Below are 12,472 nucleotides of genomic sequence, written 5' to 3'. Positions count from 1 at the left end.
TTGAAATTCAAGAATTTAGACCGATCCCCAAAAACACATCAGGAGTAGGAATCTTTGGTTCAGCAGCATGTGAATGAGCAAGATAGGCGGAAATTCCCCGCACTTCAGCAGCGAGCTGCTCCACACGATCAGACAATTGCTTCATCTCCATTGAGAGAAAAATTCCCCAAAAAAAAAGTCCAGAAAAACCAGAGAGGTTGGCAGCTATCAGATTGCAGACCCCTGAACCTATCCACAACAACTAGCAGTAGCCGTGGGGGGTTCCTACGGTGCCCTAGACCCCTCGATCACAGCCGGAGAGCTACATAGCCTAAAGACAGAAAGAGGGAAAAACTAAACTGCCCCAGAGCAGACCCCAAAGCAATAGGCAGCCCCCAACATATAATGACGGTGAAGCAAGATGAAAACACAAACACAGATAGAAAGATAGGCTGAGCAAATGATGGGGCCCAAGCTAACTACACAGGACAGGATAGGAAAGCTGCTGTCTGCCATCCGCAAAAACACTATCAAAATGAGCCAACCGACTGATAGGAAAAACAGGCCCTGAAGTCGCTAGGCTTCAAAAGACTATATCAGCACTCAGGTATATTCTGAAGACAGAGCAAAAGATCAACAGATCAGAGACAAAAATGGAATTCAGCTCACCCCCGCCGGGGATGGCAGAACTCCCAAAAAACAAGGCAAAACAAAAACAAAACTGAAGAGTGCAAAGCAGAGCAGAAAAACTTAGCTTTGAGATGCAGGAATCAGACTGGTCTCCAAGAATCCAGCAGGAAAATCACCAGCCAGGAAGAAGGGTGTCGGCAGCCTTATATCCAGTCCTCAATTCCAGCCACCCAGTCATCATCTAGCTGCCCAGGTGTTTGGTAATCAGCCTCACTACCTTCCTTCACCAGAGGAGGGAGTTCATCAGACCTCAATGGTGAAGGGAAAAATGAACTCACAACAGTGGTGTGCTTTGGTAATACTCTTGGGATCTCTGCTAGAATATTAAAAATATCCCATTGCGGGGTAAGAGGGAACTCAAAACCACTCAATTGTTGTAACTCAGAATGAATATCACGCCATAACTTTTGAATTTTGGGGCAACCCCACATATGATGGTAGATGTCAGTATTATGTAAACCACATTTAACACATTGATAAGAATTTGTAGGAGACATTCTGGATTGGACGTACTGGGTAATATAAGCTCTATGTAGTAATAATATGGCCATATTGGTATAACTATTATATGGAATAACTTTCCTTTGTGTCTCAGTAGCTTCTAATATATCTCCAACTTCCAACCCCTCCATATCCTTTATCCATCTCGCCGGACCCGAGGTTTTAGCATCCCAAGACCATTCCTTCCGCAGAGTGCCAATAATTTTGTTTCCGTGTTCCCTGTAGGAATCCCATGAAAATCTGGCATATTTTGAAGAGTTATCAACAAGGGATCTAATGCTAAATTAAACAATAATGGAGACAATGGGCATCCCTGCCTCGTGCCCCTCCAAATGGCAAAGGGCACCGACAGGGTGTTGTTTATAAAAAGCCTAGATGTGGGGTCCCTATATAACAATTTAATAGCATTGCAGAACCATGACCCAAACCCTCTGAGCTCCAACAACTTATGTAAATAATTCCAGTAGACCCTGTCAAAGGCCTTATATGCATCAAGACCCACCACTATGTTCCTTTTGCCCTTATTGACTCTACAACTAGATATAGTACCTATTGCTGTTCTTATATTATAGGTTATCGATTTCCCATGTACAAACTCCATCTAATGTGGTGAAATTAACTTGGGAATAATCTGCTGAACCCTGGTTGCCAATATTTTTGTCAAGAGTTTAAAATCTGCATTGAGCAGTGAGATTGGGCGGTATCCCTCCACTTGCAGTGGATCCTTCCCAGGCTTAGGAAGCATATTGATGCAAGCCTCATTAAATCTATCTGGAATATAACCCTTTTCTATGATTCCATTAAATAACTCACCTAGGTATGGACCTACCCATGGGCCTAAGATCTTATAATATTCTCTACTAAACCCATCTGGACCCAGTGCCTTAGAAATCTTAAGAGTAGAGATGGCCGACAGAACTTCCGTAATGGTAATGGGTAAATTAAGGAGGTTTCTCTGATCCTCCGTAATACTAGGAGCCACCCCATCCCCAAAGAAACATGATGCCTCCAAAATCTCCTCTCCCCCTCCTGCATACAAAGATAAAAAAAAATCTAGATTCCTCTATTATTTGTTCATTGTCCGCTGTGACCGTGCCACTTTGATTACGAATTCTGGCAATCCTAGTTGCTTGTCTAAAAGGTTTAGTGAGAGAGGCCAGTAACCTTCCCGGCCTGTTCCCCCATTTAAAGTATTTGTGTTTTTGATAATCTAGACTGTACAGCGCTCTCTCGTGCTCAATATTTTCGGCAGTCTCTTTAGCCTCTATGAATTTTTGTTTATTTGTGGGGGTATTAGAACATTTTAAATTTTTATAAGCCTGGGTTAATTCTTCCTGAGCTGCCAACATGGCCTCTAATAATTTTTTCCATTTATTCCCAACATAAGAGATGACTTGTCCCCTTAAAACTGCCTTAGAGGCGGCCCAAAATAAATGAGGATCAGCACAGTGCTCCCTATTGTCTTCTTTGTATGTGTTCCACGACATCTGCAAATAAGCCTTAAACTCATCAGACGAGTATAGTTAAGAGGGAAACCTCCACCTCTTTTCCTTGCATGCCAGATTTACCAATCTAGATTTGAAAACCACCGGGGCATGATCAGATATCTGAACATCCAAGATATCTGTCGATAGAACAAGGGACACCATCAATAATCCCAATAACCAATAGTCTAATCTTGCATGTGTATTATGAACATGAGTGCAGTGCGAGAAATCTTTATCAGTGGGATGCTGCCACCTCCAAATATACGTCAACCCCAAATGATCCATCAGCCTCTGGATGAGACCTTCATGTATTGTTTTATTTTAAAATTTGTTTGTTAAGCACCAGGATACAAAGAATGTACAACATACACAATGACTAATGATAACAGGCATTATATAAAGCACACGTCTCCGTCCATAATAAAATGTAATACAAAGAAATTGCACATTCTTATAGATAAACAAGGTAACATGTATATTTCCTTCTAGCATATGTAAAGGACAATGCTTTATGTATTTTCCCACATGTGTATCAATCCAATTTCACAAACCTTGTCATATCATGCAACCGTAGGAATTAACTAAAACTCCTAAACTACAACTACCACTACATCAACTAATATCTACTATTTCCGCAGCCTGGTTTCCTATATCATATTGTGTCGCCTGTGATGTCTCAGTCTTGCAACGTGAGGTGAGAGGAATTCCACCTCTCCCAGATCTTTTCAAATTTACCCGGGAATCCCCTGTTTTGGTATAACGAGCGCTCATATGGGACAATTGAGTTCACCAGCTCGATCCAAAACCTAAGGGAAGGACATGAGCCCCCCATCCACCGCAGTGCCAACACCTTTCATGCCATAAACAGTGTCTTGCGCAGGAAGACCCCAGTATAGCGATCCCAAATCTCCTCCTCCCACACCCCAAACAAGCAGACCAATGGCTCTAGAGGGACAGGGGCTTGCACCGGTGATGTCAGTAGTGTAGTCACCTCTTTCCAGTAATGTAGGATAGTGGGACATTGCCATACCATATGGATAAAATCAGCATCTGGCGAGTGACATTGCAAACATTCTGATGATTGAAGCCGACCCATCCTAAAAAGTCGCAACGGCGTTAAATATGATTGATTAATTATATACAGTTGTATCATTCTGTTGTTAACAGATGGTGATACTCCAATCGGAGATTTCAGAATCTCCTCCAACTCCTCTCCTTGCACTTCAGGAATGAGTCGTTCCCACGTCATCTTTAAAGAGCTTATGGCCGAATCTGCCCCTACTGACAGCATATATGTGTACAAGGAGGATATGAGACCCTGGGGACCCTGTGACTTAAGAATTCCTATTAGAGGTAACGATGAAATAGTACGGTCCACACCCCCATCCCTCATGTGTGACTAAAGAGCAGATCTCAGCTGCAGATAGCGAAAACATTGAGACCTCGGAATATCATGTGTAGCCTGCAATTGTTCAAAAGACTTTAAGGTCCCCTGGTCATACAAGTCTCCCACTGAAGAGACGCCACACTGGGTCCAAAAAATGGCGGATGGGTGATTCAGTAGCCCTGGAAAATAGTTATTACTCCACAGGGGCATTTCAGCTATAACATCTTTAAACCCTATTACATTCTTGATTTGTCTCCATATCAATCGAGCCAGCCGGAGCAGGGGTAATAGTCGTGGGGCATTAGTTTTTTCCAACTCAAGGAAACCTAATAGGCAATCCGCTTATGCAGCGTGAAGCAGGTGGCTTTCAGAGTTAGAGAGGCAATTACCCAGCATCCAGTTATTTAAAGCTTTAGCCTGCCCAGCTACGTAGTATAGGAAAAAATCTGGTAACGCCGCCCCACCTCCCCTCTTTGGTCTTTGTAGAGTTGACAATTTAAGTTTGGGCCTAGTTTTCCCCCAAACAAAGGACGTGACTAGAGAATTAAGAGTAACAAAAAAGGACTTGGGCACGGCTACCGCACTGTGCTGAAGGGAGTAGCTAAATTTAGGGAGTAATATCATTTTAGTCAGGTTAATGCGTCCAGCCACAGATAATGGGAGCCTACTCCAAGACGCAAACTTAGCTTTAACTAGTTCCAACAACGGGTGGAACCTTCATGTATTGTAGCTCCATGGTTGTGTAATCCTGATCTATCTATAGACATATCATGTGCTTCATTAAAGTCCCCCCCAATTATCAAATTGGTTGTGTCCCAACCTGCCAACTTAGAGAGTAACTGAGTCTGAAACTGCGAGTCTGGACCATTAGGTGCATAAATATTTACTAAATTATAGCAAACACCTTCTTTTTGCATCAGCGGTCATCTTAGGTGGGGAGGTAGTATTCTGGTGCCTAGTCGAGGATCTATTGGATTTTCCAGATTTGGCTATGAATTTTTCCATAGTGAAAAAGAGACCTGATGAGCTTGTGTAGGTTTGGCAGTGGCGTCGCTATTGAATATCTGCCTCACATGTAACTGCCCCGGTTACCTTGCAATCCGGTGATGCTGCGGTGAGCACTCCAGCGTGTGCCCCATGTATTGGAATCCACGTTTCGCGTGGATGTCAGCGACGCCTGCGCCTAGGACCTCTGGGATTCCCGGAGAGCTGGTCCCGCTATCAGGGGAACCTTGCCCGGGCCTTATCCCTGCTGCCCCGCTCAGTGCTGCGGTGTGATGGCAGCGGATTCAATCTGCTGTCAGGGAGCTCTATTAAAATGCGGCCATCTTCAAGCTCCGCCTCCCGAAGGCCCCGAGAGTCAAGTTTTACTTAACAGACACCTGCCCTTTAAATGTCCGGGCGATCAGTAAGGGTTATATAAAGAATTATGTGACGAGATTTCAGCAAAATTATATATCGAGAGTTCAGTAAAAGTAACGAGAATTACATGAAAGTTATACATCTAGAGATGGGTTTTGGTTAATATCTTGAGGGGATTATGTTTGATGCTGTATTTCTCTTAAGGCCAATGTGCGATTATTTAGATAGCACAGCGTTTGTTGTCTTACTGTCTCAGCGAGGACAGCTCGAGTACAGGACTGCCGTGCACTTCATTCCTTCTGTTATAGCTGCTGCAGCTCCGTGCCTTTAGACTAGTGTCTGGAGAGCGGGTGGCAATGGTTTCCTTTGTATCTCAGCCTTGCCTGCTGATCTGTTGTCAGTGTCTTCACCCTGTTGCCCCCCAGCTCCGAGCTCTTCCCCTGTGTTTCTCTGCACGCGGTGAGTCTTGTGATTTATAAGTGTCCCTTTATGTTCTTTTTAATTCTAAAAGATAGCATTGGTAAATTTATAAGCAACAAAAATCCGAAGGCAGAAATTATTGCCATATTATTAGAAAATCTAATAATAAATTTTTATGGAGCACCAAAAATCTTTATAGTTTTTTAAATAAAGATAATACCTTCCATAAAAACTCGTATATGGTAAAGTGGGAATCAGAACTAAATATTCTATTAACCACGAACAATGGGAAAACGCTATCAGAAACTCATATTCGTCCAATATTTCTATGATCCTTCACGAGGCTTCCTATAAAACCCTCGTTAGATGGCGTTACACCCCTTCTCACCTAGCTCATATTGACCAAAAGAACTCACCCTTATGTTGGAGAAATTGCGGACTACATGGTAATCTTCTAAAGTTAAAAGCCTGTGGAAACAGGTATCGATATATACGGACTCCCTTCTCAAGAGGCATTACCCGTTAACTCCAAAGGCCGCTCTTCTCTCTATTGACCTTGAAGAGTTCGACCCTTCGATAAGGTTTGTTATAATACATATTTTCCTGGTGGTTAGGAATTCCCGGGCATTGTACTGGAAAAGAGTGGATGTGCCAAAGTTTTCAGACATTTTGGAGAAAATCTCTTCGCACTACTCTTTGGAACTACGCTTCGCTATTATTAATGATAACTTAAAGAAACACGCAAAGAAATGGGACAAATGGAAATCAATTCCTGTTACGGCTTAAACCAAAGATATACTTTATTGTCCAAATAATAAACATCTGCGCTACGGTACGGCTGATGGAATACTCCAACAGATCTGGTCAACATATAACCTTTTTTTTTTTTTATACTGATCATTAAGTGCCAACAGTCTTTTCATGATATAAACTTATGTTAGATAAAGCTTATACAGTTTACATCTGCATAAATTTCATATGCAAAGCTATGGAAATGTATATTTGGAGTTTTCTAGCTTTTATTGTCACCCCATTTCCCTTCCCTTTCCTCCCCCTCTCCTTATTGTACCCCCTCCCCCTTTTCCTAAAACCTTACATTTCTCTCCTCACTCCTCCCCTTATTAAAACTTCCAAATCAATAAAAACAGTTAAATACATATAAAAAATAAAAGAAAAATTTCCCACATTCTGAACATGAAAAAGGCTTCTCCCCTGTGTGAGTTCTCTAGTGGCCATCCAGATGCGCTTTCCGGTTAAAACATTTCCCACATTCTGAACATGAAAAAGGCTTCTATCCTGTGTGGGTTCTCTGCTGCATAACAAAATCTGGTTTTTGGCTAAAACATTTCCCGCATTCTAAACAGGAAAAATGGCTTCTCCCCTGTGTGAGTTCTCTGGTGCTTAACAAAATTTAATTTCTGTGTAAAACATTTCCCACATTCTGTGGGTGCACGCATTCCCTCAGCAAAGCATTCCAGCAGCTAAACATCTAGAAGAAGCAATTAATCCATGGTAGGGAATTAACATCCATCTTCTCTCTTCACACAGGTACAACCTCTGCTTGCTGTTCTCCGCTGTTTATCATCCTGCAACATTTCTTTAAATGGTACAACCTCTGCTTGCTGTCCTCTGCTGTTTATCATCCTGCAACATTTCTTTTAATGGTACAACCTCTGCTTGCTGTCCTCTGCTGTTTATCATCCTGCAACATTTCTTTTAATGGTATAGAACATAGAACTCTGCTATCAACTACTGCCAAGTTATCCTGTAACAACTTTAATGGCATATAACATAGAACTTTGCTTGCTGAATTATTTCTATAATTCATCTGTTACATTGTACTCAATACTCACTGCTGTACATCCATGGCTGGGGTCATTGTAGATATTATCTTGGGAAAGGTGTTATAGCATAGAGATGGTGCCAGGACAAGTGTTTTTATCATCTATCCACCCCCTGGTGTTGAAACAGCTGCTAAATTATCCCAAATGAGCTCCCACAATCCCTCTCTCCTGACCCTGTAGTGTGGCCTATAAATTTAGAAGCATTCTAAGGTGTGCACGCAGTGTGGGGTGCACGCATCTCCTCAGCAAAGCATCCCAGCAGCTAAGCCTCTAGATGAAGCAGTTAATCCATGGCAGTTAGTCAGGGCAGGAGCCAGGTAACTCACACTTTGCTCTCCCTTTTAGCCATGTGCTTTATTTCTATCCCCCTGTGTTCCCTTGCCATCCACATTCATTGCCCCATCCCCCTCCATGAAGACTCATACACATCAGCCCCTATATACTTCCCTCTCCCATGTACACAGGGGTGGATTAAGGGTAGCCAGGGCCCGGGGCAGTTCAGACTCTGTGGGCCCCCCTCGTCACGTGACGGGGGTCACGAATCGTAGAGCCACACTCTACATAGAGAATAATGGGGCCTCCAGCACCGACCTCCACCCGCAGAGCCACACTCTACATAGAGAATAATGGGGCCTCCAGCACCGACCTCCACCCGCAGAGCCGCACTCCACATAGAGAATAATGGAGCCTCCAGCACCGACCTCCACCTGCAGAGCCCCACTCCACATAGAGAATAATGGAGCCTCCAGCACCGACCTCCACCTGCAGAGCCCCACTCCACATAGAGAATAATGGAGCCTCCAGCACCGACCTCCACCCGCAGAGCCACACTCCACATAGAGAATAATGGAGCCTCCAGCACCGACCTCCACCCGCAGAGCCGCACTCCACATAGAGAATAATGGAGCCTCTAGCACTGACCTCCACCCGCAGAGCCGCATTCCACATAGAGAATGGAGCCTCCAGCACCGACCTCCACCCGCAGAGCCGCACTCCACATAGAGAATAATGGAGCCTCCAGCACCGACCTCCACCCGCAGAGCCGCACTCCACATAGAGAATAATGGAGCCTCCAGCACCGACCTCCACCCGCAGAGCCGCACTCCACATAGAGAATAATGGGGCCTCCAGCACCGACCTCCACCCGCAGAGCCGCACTCCACATAGAGAATAATGGAGCCTCCAGCACCGACCTCCACCCGCAGAGCCGCACTCCACATAGAGAATAATGGAGCCTCCGGCACTGACCTCCACCCGCAGAGCCGCACTCCACATAGAGAATAATGGGGCCTCCAGCACCGACCTCCACCCGCACTGCCGCACTCCACATAGAGAATAATGGAGCCTCCAGCACCGACCTCCACCCGCAGAGCCGCACTCCACATAGAGAATAATGGAGCCTCCAGCACCGACCTCCACCCGCAGAGCCACACTCCACATAGAGAATAATGGGGCCTCCAGCACCGACCTCCACCCGCAGAGCCGCACTCCACATAGAGAATAATGGAGCCTCCAGCACCGACCTCCACCCGCAGAGCCGCACTCCACATAGAGAATAATGGAGCCTCCAGCACCGACCTCCACCCGCAGAGCCGCACTCCACATAGAGAATAATGGAGCCTCCGGCACTGACCTCCACCCGCAGAGCCGCACTCCACATAGAGAATAATGGAGCCTCCAGCACTGACCTCCACCCACAGAGCCGCACTCCACATAGAGAATAATGGAGCCTCCAGCACCGACCTCCACCCGCAGAGCCACACTCCACATAGAGAATAATGGGGCCTCCAGCACCGACCTCCACCCGCAGAGCCGCACTCCACATAGAGAATAATGGGGCCTCCAGCACCGACCTCCACCCGCAGAGCCGCACTACACATAGAGAATAATGGAGCCTCCAGCACCGACCTCCACCTGCAGAGCCGCACTCCACATAGAGAATAATGGGGCCTCCAGCACCGACCTCCACCCGCAGAGCCGCACTCCACATAGAGAATAATGGGGCCTCCAGCACCGACCTCCACCCGCAGAGCCGCACTCCACATAGAGAATAATGGAGCCTCCAGCACTGACCTCCACCCGCAGAGCCGCACTCCACATACATGGCTGCTCTCAGTGCTCTGTGCTGTGCGCACAGGACCTGTGATGAGGTCACAGGAGGGGAGGAGACAGGGGTCACATGATCGGGGGTCCTGACACCTTACCTCCTGTGATCTCATCACAAGCCTTTGCACGCTACCAGCAGCATCAGCGTTCACGCTACTTGTAGATGCTGCTGGTAGCAGAGCACATAATGCCGCCCCCACGGTCACTCACTTTTAGGTGGGGAGAAGATGGAGTGCCATTGCAGCAGCCAGCAGGAATGTGGTGGGGGCCCCCTTAGAAGCTCTTGTGGTGGGGGCCCCGGGGCTGAAACCCCGCCTGCCCTGCCTATAATCTGGCCCTGCGCGGTGGCGGATTATAATGGGGCAATTTACTGGCCTGGGCTGTGGGCCCCTTAACCCCACTGGGCCCGGGGCAACTGCCCAAATTGACCTCATTATAATCCGCCACTGCATGTACAGCTCCCATGCAATTCTCAACTTCCTGAAAAACCTCAGCCCATCTTGCCTAAACACATCGCACAAAAAAACTTCTGACAATTCCAATAACTACTTGCTCTTTATCTTCCTACTCCTACTGATTTTAGGGGACATCTTCTCCAACCCTGGTCCACCATCCCTTATGGAGGAAAACTCTCCCACCAGAAGACTTCATCCACTTCAAATTTATGTTAAGAACCTATAGCTCTGACCTTCACCTCGCCAATCAGCCCTACTTCACCACCCTGATCTCCTCACTATCCGACAACCCCAAGAAACTTTTTTGACCCCTTTCACTCCCTCCTCAGGCCGAAAGCACAAGCCCTTATCACAGACATTTGTGCTGATGACCTGGCCTCCCACTTTACAGAGAAAATAGATAATACATCAGGAAATCCGCTCCCAGACACCAGGTGCTGTGAGTCTCATCCCTCCCTGCATTTCCCCTGGCTCACTCTCCACATTTGATCCCATCACAGAAGAAGTCGTCTCCAGGCTCCTCTCTTCTTGTGCAACTACGTGAACTACTGACCCCATTCCCTCACATCTACTCCAGTCTCTCTCTCTAGACGTCACAAGCCACCCAACTACAATCTTTAATCTCTCCCTCTCCTCGGACATTTTCTCCTCCTCTTTCAAACACACTATCATTATTCCATTATTAAAGAAACCCGCTCTCGACCCATCCTCCACAAACAACTACAGACCAGTCTCCAATCTCCCCTTCATCTCTAAACTCTTGAAGCGCATGGTCTACTCCCACCTAACCTGTTACCTCTCCATTCACTCCCTTCTAGACCCTTCACAGTCCGGCTTCTGCCCCCTACATTCGACAGAAACTGCACTCATTAAAGTGACCAATGACCTTCTGATGGCAAAATGTAACGGTGACCACTCTCTGCTCATTTTTCTTTACCTTTCTGCAACTTTCGACACTGTTGACCACCATCTCCTACTCTCTAGACTCCAGTCATAGAATCATAGAATCGTAGAGTTGGAAGGGACCTCCTGGGCCATCTGGTCCAACCCCCTGCTCAAAGCAGGATTCGCTAAATCATCCCAGTCAGATGTCTGTCCAGCCTCTGTTTGAAGACTTCCATTGAAGGAGAACTCACCACTTCTCGTGGCAGCCTGTTCCACTCATTGATCACTCTAACTGTCAAAAAGTTTTTTCTAATATCTAATCTGTGTCTCCTCCCATTCAGTTTCATCCCATTGCTTCTAGTCTTTCCTTGTGCAAATGAGAATAAAGTTGATCCTTCTACAATGTGACAGCCCTTTAGATATTTGTAGACAGCAATTAAGTCTCCTCTCAGTCTTCTCTTTTGCAAGCTAAACATTCCCAAATCCTGCAACCTTTCCTCATAAGACAGGGTTTGCAGACCGGTCACCATTCTGGTCGCTCTTTTCTGAACTTGCTCCAGTTTGTTGATGTCTTTTTTAAAATGTGGTGCCCAAAACTGGACACAATATTCCAGATGAGGTCTGACCAAAGAGGAGTAGAGGGAAATAATGACTTCACGTGATCTAGACTGTATGCTTCTGTTAATACATCCTAGAATTGCATTTGCCTTTTTTGCTGCTGCATCACACTGTTGACTCATATTCAGTCTGTGATCTATTAGTATACCCAAGACTTTTTCACATGAGCTGTTGCTTAGCCCTATTCCTCCCATTCTGTATATGCTTTTTTTATTTTTATTGCCCAGATGTAGTACTTTGCATTTTTCCCTGTTAAAAACCATTCTGTTAGTTGCTGCCCACTGCTCCAATTTATTTATATTTTTTTGAATCCTCTCTCTCTCTTCTCTAGTATTAGCTATCCCTCCTAGCTTTGTGTCATCAGCAAATGTAATCAGTTTACCCTCAATTCCTTCATCTAAATCGTTGATAAAGATGTTGAACAATACAGGGCCCAGGACAGAGCCCTGTGGTACCCCACTTGAGACATTCTTCCAACTGGATGTGCAGTCATTTAGGACCACTCTTTGGGTCCGATCACTAAGCCAGTTATGAATCCACCTAACAGTTGCCTATCGTGCTGATCGGGAACCCCACGCACCTTATAGCCAGGGCTGGCGTTAGGGGCAGGCAGACCAGGCATCTGCCTAGGGCCCCCGTTCCCCCAGGGGCACCCAGCTAGCAGCACATCACACAGATGCAATGGGGCCTGTGAGGCAGGGGAGCCCGCCAGCTGCCAGCACTGACCCCCCTCCACCA

At 46.0% G+C, this 12,472-nt stretch overlaps 1 long non-coding RNA gene across 1 annotated transcript in view; it reads right to left on the bottom strand.

Annotated features, from left to right (window-relative positions):
• LOC141073990 (uncharacterized) overlaps positions 1–8,366 on the bottom strand; it is a 344,900-nt gene extending 336,534 nt beyond the window's left edge. The window contains exon 1 of the long non-coding RNA XR_012227107.1: positions 8,131–8,366. This is a non-coding gene — a long non-coding RNA (uncharacterized lncRNA). The remainder of the gene's footprint in view (positions 1–8,130) is intronic.
• Positions 8,367–12,472: the final 4,106 nt, after the last annotated feature.

The sequence above is a fragment of the Dendrobates tinctorius genome, unplaced genomic scaffold (assembly GCF_039654945.1).
Source record: "Dendrobates tinctorius isolate UK_male_01 unplaced genomic scaffold, ASM3965494v1 ptg000321l, whole genome shotgun sequence".
Lineage (NCBI taxonomy): Eukaryota > Metazoa > Chordata > Amphibia > Anura > Dendrobatidae > Dendrobates > Dendrobates tinctorius.
This window is presented reverse-complemented; position numbering and strand designations above follow the sequence as displayed.